Source organism: Arachis ipaensis, chromosome B01 (genome assembly GCF_000816755.2).
Source record: "Arachis ipaensis cultivar K30076 chromosome B01, Araip1.1, whole genome shotgun sequence".
Classification (NCBI taxonomy): domain Eukaryota; kingdom Viridiplantae; phylum Streptophyta; class Magnoliopsida; order Fabales; family Fabaceae; genus Arachis; species Arachis ipaensis.
In genome coordinates, this window is record NC_029785.2 from 62834769 (window position 1) to 62842357 (window position 7589).

The following is a 7589-nucleotide window of genomic DNA, read 5'->3' on the forward strand; positions in this document are numbered from 1 at the left end:
TGGGAAGGATGAGGATGAATCTATTATCCTTGGAAGACCCTTCCTAGCCACAGCAAGAGCTGTGATTGATGTGGACAGAGGAGAGTTAGTCCTTCAATTGAATGAGGACTACCTTGTGTTTAAAGCTCAAGGATCTTCTTCTGTAACCATGGAGAGGAAGCATGAAAAGCTTCTCTCAATACAGAGTCAAACAGAACCCCCACACTCAACTTCTAAGTTTGGTGTTGGGAGGCCACCATCAAGCTCTGAGTCTCTGTGAAGCTCTCTAAGAGCTCACTGTCAAGCTATTGACATTGAAGAAGCGCTTGTTGGGAGGTAACCCAATGTTATTTAATTATATTTATTTATTTTCCATTGTTATTTTATGTTTTCCTTAGGTTGATGTTCATGTGAAGTCATAAAAACAACTGCAAAATTAAAGCAAAATGAAAAACAGCATGAAAAGTAGCACACCCTGGAGGACAGGCTTACTGGCGTTTAAACGCCAGTAAGGATAGCAGAATGGGCATTTAACGCCTAGCCTGGCAGCATTCTGGGCGTTAAACGCCAGAATGGGTAGCACTCTGGGCGTTTAACGCTAGGAAAGGTAGCAGAGTTGGCGTTCAACGCCAGAATTAGCACACTGTGGGCGTTTGAACGCCAGAATGGTGCAGGGAGCAGAATTCCTTGACACCTCAGGATCTGTGGACCCCACAGGATCCCCACCTACCCCACCTCTTCTTCTCTCCTCTTCACACCTTTCCATAACACTCTTCCCCAAATACCCTTGACCAATCACATCAATACCTCTTCCCCAAATACCCTTCACCTATCAAATCTTACCCTCTTCTCCATAATCTCTTCACCACTCACATCCATCCATCATAAAATCCCACCTACCTCACCATTCAAATTCAAACCATTTCCCTCCCAAACTTACCCATTCATGACCGAATTCTCTTTCTCTCCTACCCTATAAATACCTCTCCTTACAACCTTCAATCTCATACATCATACACACTACTACCCCCCTTGGCCGAAACCACTACTACCCTCCATCTCCTCCATTTCTTCTTCTTCTACTTTTTCTTCTTTCTTTCTTCTTTTGCTCGAGGACGAGCGAACCTTCTAAGTTTGGTGTGGAAAAAGCTCTATTTTTTTGTTTTTCCATAACCATTAATGGCACCTAAGGCCGGAGAAACCTCTAGAAAGAGGAAAGGAAAGGCAATTGCTTCCACCTCTGAGTCATGGGAGATGGAGAGATTCATCTCAAAGGTCCACAAAGACCACTTCTATGAAGTTGTGGCCAAGAAAAAGGTGATCCCCGAGGTCCCCTTCAAGCTCAAAAAGAGCGAATATCCGGAGATCCGACATGAAATTCAAAGAAGAGGTTGGAAAACTCTCACCAATCCCATTCAACAAGTCAGAATCTTAATGGTTCAAGAGTTCTATGCTAATGCATGGATCACTAAGAACCATGATCAAAGTATGAACCCGAACCCAAAGAATTGGCTCACAATGGTTCGGGGGAATTACTTGGATTTCAGTCCGGAAAATGTGAGGTTGGTATTCAACTTGCCAATGTTGCAAGGAGATCCTCACCCTTTCACTAGAAGGGTCAACTTTGATAAAAGGTTGGACCAAGTCCTTAGGGACATTTGTGTGGAAGGAGCTCAATGGAAGAGAGACTCATAAGGCAAGCCGGTTCAATTAAGAAGACTTGACCTCAAACCCGTGGCTTGGGGTTGGTTGGAGTTCATCCAACGCTCTATCATTCCTACTAGCAACCGGTCTGAAGTTACAATAGACCGGGCTATCATGATCCATAGCATCATGAATGGAGAGGAAGTAGAAGTTCATGAGATCATATCCCTAGAACTCTACAAGATGGCGGACAAGCCCTCTACTTTGGCAAGGTTAGCCTTCCCTCATCTCATCTGTATCCTATGCAATTCAGCTGGAATTGTCATAGAAGAAGACATCCTCATTGAAGGAGACAAGCCCATCACTAAGAAGAAGATGGAGCAAATAAGAGAACCCACTCATGGACTTCAACAAGAGCATGAGGAAATTCCTCATCATGAAATCTCTGAGATGCCTCAAGGGATGCATTTTTCTCCACACAATTATTGGGACAAATCAACACCTCCCTAGGAGAATTAAGTTCCAACATGGGACAACTAAGGATGGAGCAGCAAGAGCATTCCATCCTCCTCCATGAAATTAGAGAAGACCAAAGAGCCATGAGGGAGGAGCAACAAAGGCAAGGAAGAGACATAGAGGAGCTCAAGCACTCCATAAGGTCTTCAAGAGGAAGAACTAGCCGCCATCACTAAGGTAGACCCGTTCTTTAATTTCCTTGTTCTTATTTTTCTATTTTTCGAAAATTATGCTTTATGTTTTGTCTATGTTTGTATCTTTATTACGTGATTATTAGTGTCTAGTGTCTATGTCTTAAAGCTATGAATGTCCTATGAATCCTTCACCTTTCTTAAATGAAAAATGTTTTTAAGTGCAAAAGAAAAAGAAGTACATGAATTTCGAATTACGTCTTGGAATTAATCTAATTATTTTGATGTGGTGGCAACCCTTTTTATTTTCTGAATGAATGCTTGAACAGTGCATATTTTTGATATTGTTGTTTATGAATGTTAAAATTGTTGGCTCTTGAAAGAATAATGAAAAAGGAGAAATGTTGATAATCTGAAAAATCGTAAAATTGATTCTTGAAGCAAGAAAAAGCAGTGAAAAGCTTGCAGAAAAAAAATGGCGAAAAAAAAGAGAGAAAGAAAAAGAAAAAGCAAGCAGAAAAAGCCAATAGCCCTTTAAACCAAAGGGAAAGGGTAAAATAAAAAGGATCCAAGGCTTTGAGCATTAATGGATAGGAGGGCCCAAAGGAATAAAATCCTGGCCTAAGCGGCTAAACCAAGCTGTCCCTAACCATGTGCTTGTGGCGTGAAGGTGTCAAGTGAAAAGCTTGGGACTGAGCGGTTAAAGTCCTGGTCTAAAGCAAAAAGAGTGTGCTTAAGAGCTCTGGGCACCTCTAACTGGGGACTCTAGCAAAGCTGAGTCACAATCTGAAAAGGTTTACCCAGTTATGTGTCTGTGGCATTTATGTATCCGGTGGTAATACTGGAAAACAAAATGCTTAGGGTCACGGCCAAGACTCATAAAGTAGCTGTGTTCAAGAATCAACATACTGAACTAAGAGAATCAATAACACTATCTGAATTCTGAGTTCCTATGGATGCCAATCATTCTGAACTTCAAAGGATAAAGTGAGATTGCAAAATTGTTCAGAAGCAAAAAGGCTACTAGCCCCGCTCATCTAATTGGAAATGAGCTTCATTGATATTTGGAATTCATTGTATTTTCTCTTCTTTTTATCCTATTTTGATTTTAGTTGCTTGGGGACAAGCAACAATTTAAGTTTGGTGTTGTGATGAGCGGATAATTTATACCCTTTTTGACATTGTTTTTACATAGGTTTTAGTTTGTTTTAGTTACTTTTTATTATATTTTTATTAGTTTTTATTCAAAAATTAAATTTCTGGACTTTACTATGAGTTTGTATGTTTTTCTGTGATTTCAGGTACTTTCTGGCTGAAATTGAGGGACCTGAGCAAAAATCTGATTCAGAGGCTGAAAAAGGACTGCAGATGCTGTTGGATTCTGACCCTCCTGCACTCGAAGTAGATTTTCTTGAGCTACAGAGGCCCAATTGGCGCGCTTTCAATTGCGTTAGAAAGTAGACATCCTGGGATTTCCAGCAATATATAATAGTTCATACTTTTCTCGAGATTTGATGGCCCAAACTGGCGTACAAAGCCAGCCTAAAACTTTTTGGCGTAAAATGCCCAAACTGGCACCAGAATTGGAGTTAAACACCCAAACTCGCACCAAAGCTGGCGTTTAACTCCAGGAACAGCCTATGCACAAAAACACTTCAATGCTTAGCCCAAGCACACACCAAGTTGGCCCCGGAAGTAGATTTCTGCACTATCTGCACTTAGTTACTCATTTTCTGTAAACCCTAATAACTAGTTTAGTATAAATAGCACTTTTTACTATTGTATTTGCATCTATCTTTTATCATCTCTAGATGTTTAGTCCTTATACTTTACAATTGTACACGTTTAGAGACCTTTTTCACTTATGTATTTTCTACGGTGGAGTTTCTACACCCCATAGATTAAGGTGTGGAGCTCTGCTGTTCTTCATGAATTAATACAAGTACTACTGTTTTTCCTTCAATTCGTGCCTACTTCTTCTCCAAAATATACTCTTGTACTTAATTCAGTTAAGTCAGAATGAAGGGGTGACCCGTGACAATCACCCAATCTTCGTTACTCGATTAGCCAAGATCCGCGTGCCTGACAACCACAAGTGGTCTACATGATGTTCAACATAGTCATTGGACGACAGTCGGAGTATATTCTCTTGGATATCTAATACACGGATCAAGTCCGTGAGATCTGTATCTTTGTAGTATAGGCTAGAATCATTGGCAGCATTCCTGGAATCTGGAAAGTCTAAACCTTGTCTGTGGTATTCCGAGTAGGATCCAGGAGGGGATGACTGTAAAGAATTTCAAACCTGCGAATGCTGGGCACAAGTGACAGTGTACAAAAGGATCAATGGATCCTATTCCGACGCTAGCAGGAACCGATAGATGATTAGCCATGCGGTAGCTGTACCTGGTATTTTTCATTCGAGATGAGAAATCCGACAGTTGATTAGCCGTGCAGAAACCGTAGAGGACCATTTTCACTGAGAGGATCTTACAGCTTGCCATGGAAGGAAGTAACGCATGGTTGGAAGAAGGCAATAGGAAAGCAGAGGTTTAGAAGCAACAAAGGATCTCCATACGCTTATCTGAAAGCTCATGAAAGCCGGAAACAAAGGATCGAGCATCGAACCGTCACCGAAAGTGTATACACTCTAATCACTCTAGTGTTTGAGGGTTGATTCTCTCGGTTCTCTACTAATCCTGCTTTCTAAGGCTTGCTCTTCTTCTAACAATCAACAAAAAAGTTAATGCACGAATACACATATCAAGAGGTCTTTTCAAGGGTTGTAATGAGGTTAGGATCAAGGTAGGAATGTATTTAATTAAGTGGACTAAAATCTGAATCCTTGATCAACCTAAACTTCCCACCTAACCTAAGACAATCCATGTAATCAAAATGCAAAACCTAACTACCCATTAACTATGTTTTCCACATATTCATGCATCCAAATTTGAGTACAATACATATGCATTGCTACCACCATTTACTTTGGGGCATTTTGTCCCCTTTTGTTGTTTTCTTTTTCTCTTTTTTTTTTCTTTTTGTTTTTTTTTCATATGTGGTGGATAATACATATATGAGAGATCCATGCATATAATTAAGGTATTGAATGCAAGAATATGTGCTCAACTATCTTTTTCATATTTTCACTAAAAATATACAATACCCAATTCCCAAACCAAATGTTCCCAACCCAGTTTTCCCACACTTAAATTGTGCACACTCTCACTAGTCTAAGCTAACCAAGGATTCAAATTAAGGACATTCATTGTTTCCTCTTAGAGTTAATGATGTGCTAAAATAAAGAACAAATGGGGTAAAATAGGCTCAACATTGGTTTTCAAAGGATGATAAAAAGGGTAAGGCCATATGGGTATGTGAGCTTAGTGAAACAAGGGCCTCAATCACATAAGTGCATGCATACATCAAACAATGGAAATATAGAATCAAGCAAGACAAAGATCACAATTTTAGAGAGAACAATACACACCAAAAATAAAATATTGGTTGATAAGATGCAACCAATCAAATAGGCTCAAAATCTCACTGGGTTTATGTGTTCGAGCTCTAAAACCATGTTCCAAATTAAATATCTTCGTGCAAGCTCAAAAATTTTAATTCAAATTAGTGAAATGCACTAAAATAGTTTCTTGGAAAAGAAATTATTACTTCAACCAAGTAGTACATAAATGCAAGCAATCAACTACACATGCAATCTATCATGCAATGCAACAACTAATCTAACAAAGAAAATTAAACATTAGTGATGGTAAAGGAAGTAGTTACCCACAGAAATCGGTCTCGACCTCCCCACAGTTAAAGATTGCACTGTCGTCGGTGCATGCAAAGATGAGCAAGGGGTGGGTTAGGGTGGGTTGCTACAATTGATTAATTTCTTCAAAAGATTATGTGAAGGGACTTGTTGTTCGCCCCATTTAGAAGCTTTTCCTGTCCCTCTTGGTGGCCAGCCTAAATGGAGAGAAAAAGGAAGAAGAATAGCCCACAAACAAAGATATCAAAATAAATAAAATATAGGTGGCTAATGCCAAATAAGAGTGGGGTTTTCAACTACATGGTAGCTATAACATGTAAGTAAGAAAATAATATAAGTGAATGGCATATCAACGGTGCAAGAAGTGCAACAATGAGTATGAAAAAATGGGTCATGAAAGAAAATACGAGTTCATATCAATGCACAAAGATCGTAAGTATGAATAGAGATGAAGCATTGATCAAAAAATTTTATCACCTAACCAATATAAAACAAGTCTTGAGGCACCAAAAGAATGCAAGAAACATTCAATAGTCGAGTAAGAAAATTCAACACAAATATTAAAATATCAAACTTAGAAAAGAAAATAAGAACATGCACAAAGTAAAAATGCAATGAATGAAAGTATGCAAATGCAATAAACAAAAGAAAATAAAGATAAGAAAAATGAGAAGTGTAATTTAGAAAAGTGGGAGAACAGGAAAGTAAGAAAGGAAGAAGAAAAGGAAGAAGAAAGGAAAGAAGAAAGAAGAAAGGAAAAGAGAAGTGACGCATAAGCGTCGTCCACGCACACGCGTGGGTAGCAGAATGAGGGCGCGGCGTGTGAGCGTCTATCACATGTACGTGTGAACAGCAGAAAAGAGAAGGTGACGCTTACGCATCAGTCATGCGTACGCGTGGAGGTGAATTGTGCTCCTCACACAACACTCGGACAGTTCCAGCGCAAGTCTCTGGTTTTAGCATTGAAGCATCAAAATTTTGGCGTCGATGGGCACGCGTTGTGGACGCCCACGCGTGGGTGGCTAAAAGATCAGGTGACGTGTACGCGTCAGCGAGGCGCACGTGTGGGTTGGGTTGTGCGCCTAGCACCCCACCCACATCGTTCCAGCACGACTCTCTGGTTTTTGAACCAGGGAGCACCAGCATCGAATATGATGCGTGCGCGTCAGCCATGCGCATGTGTGAGATAGAGTTTCTTTTTTTTTTAAAAAATAAACTAACAAGCTATCAAAGTAATGCCAAATATTATTAAACAATTTAAACCACAACATAAAATAAATAAACCTAACTAAAAAAAATGAAAATTCAACTTATTGCTAATATAAATAAAAAGTGAAAATGGAAGAATTTACCATGGTGGGGTGTCTCCCAGCTAGCACTTTTAGGTAAAGTCCTTAAGTTGGACATTTGGTGAGCTCCTTGTCATGGTGGCTTGTGCTTGAACTCATCTTGAAACTTCCATCAATGCTTGGAGTTCCAATAAGCTCCAAAGTTCAACATTAATATCTCCAAGCTTTGATGAATTTTCACATAAGCTAAGGGCTCCC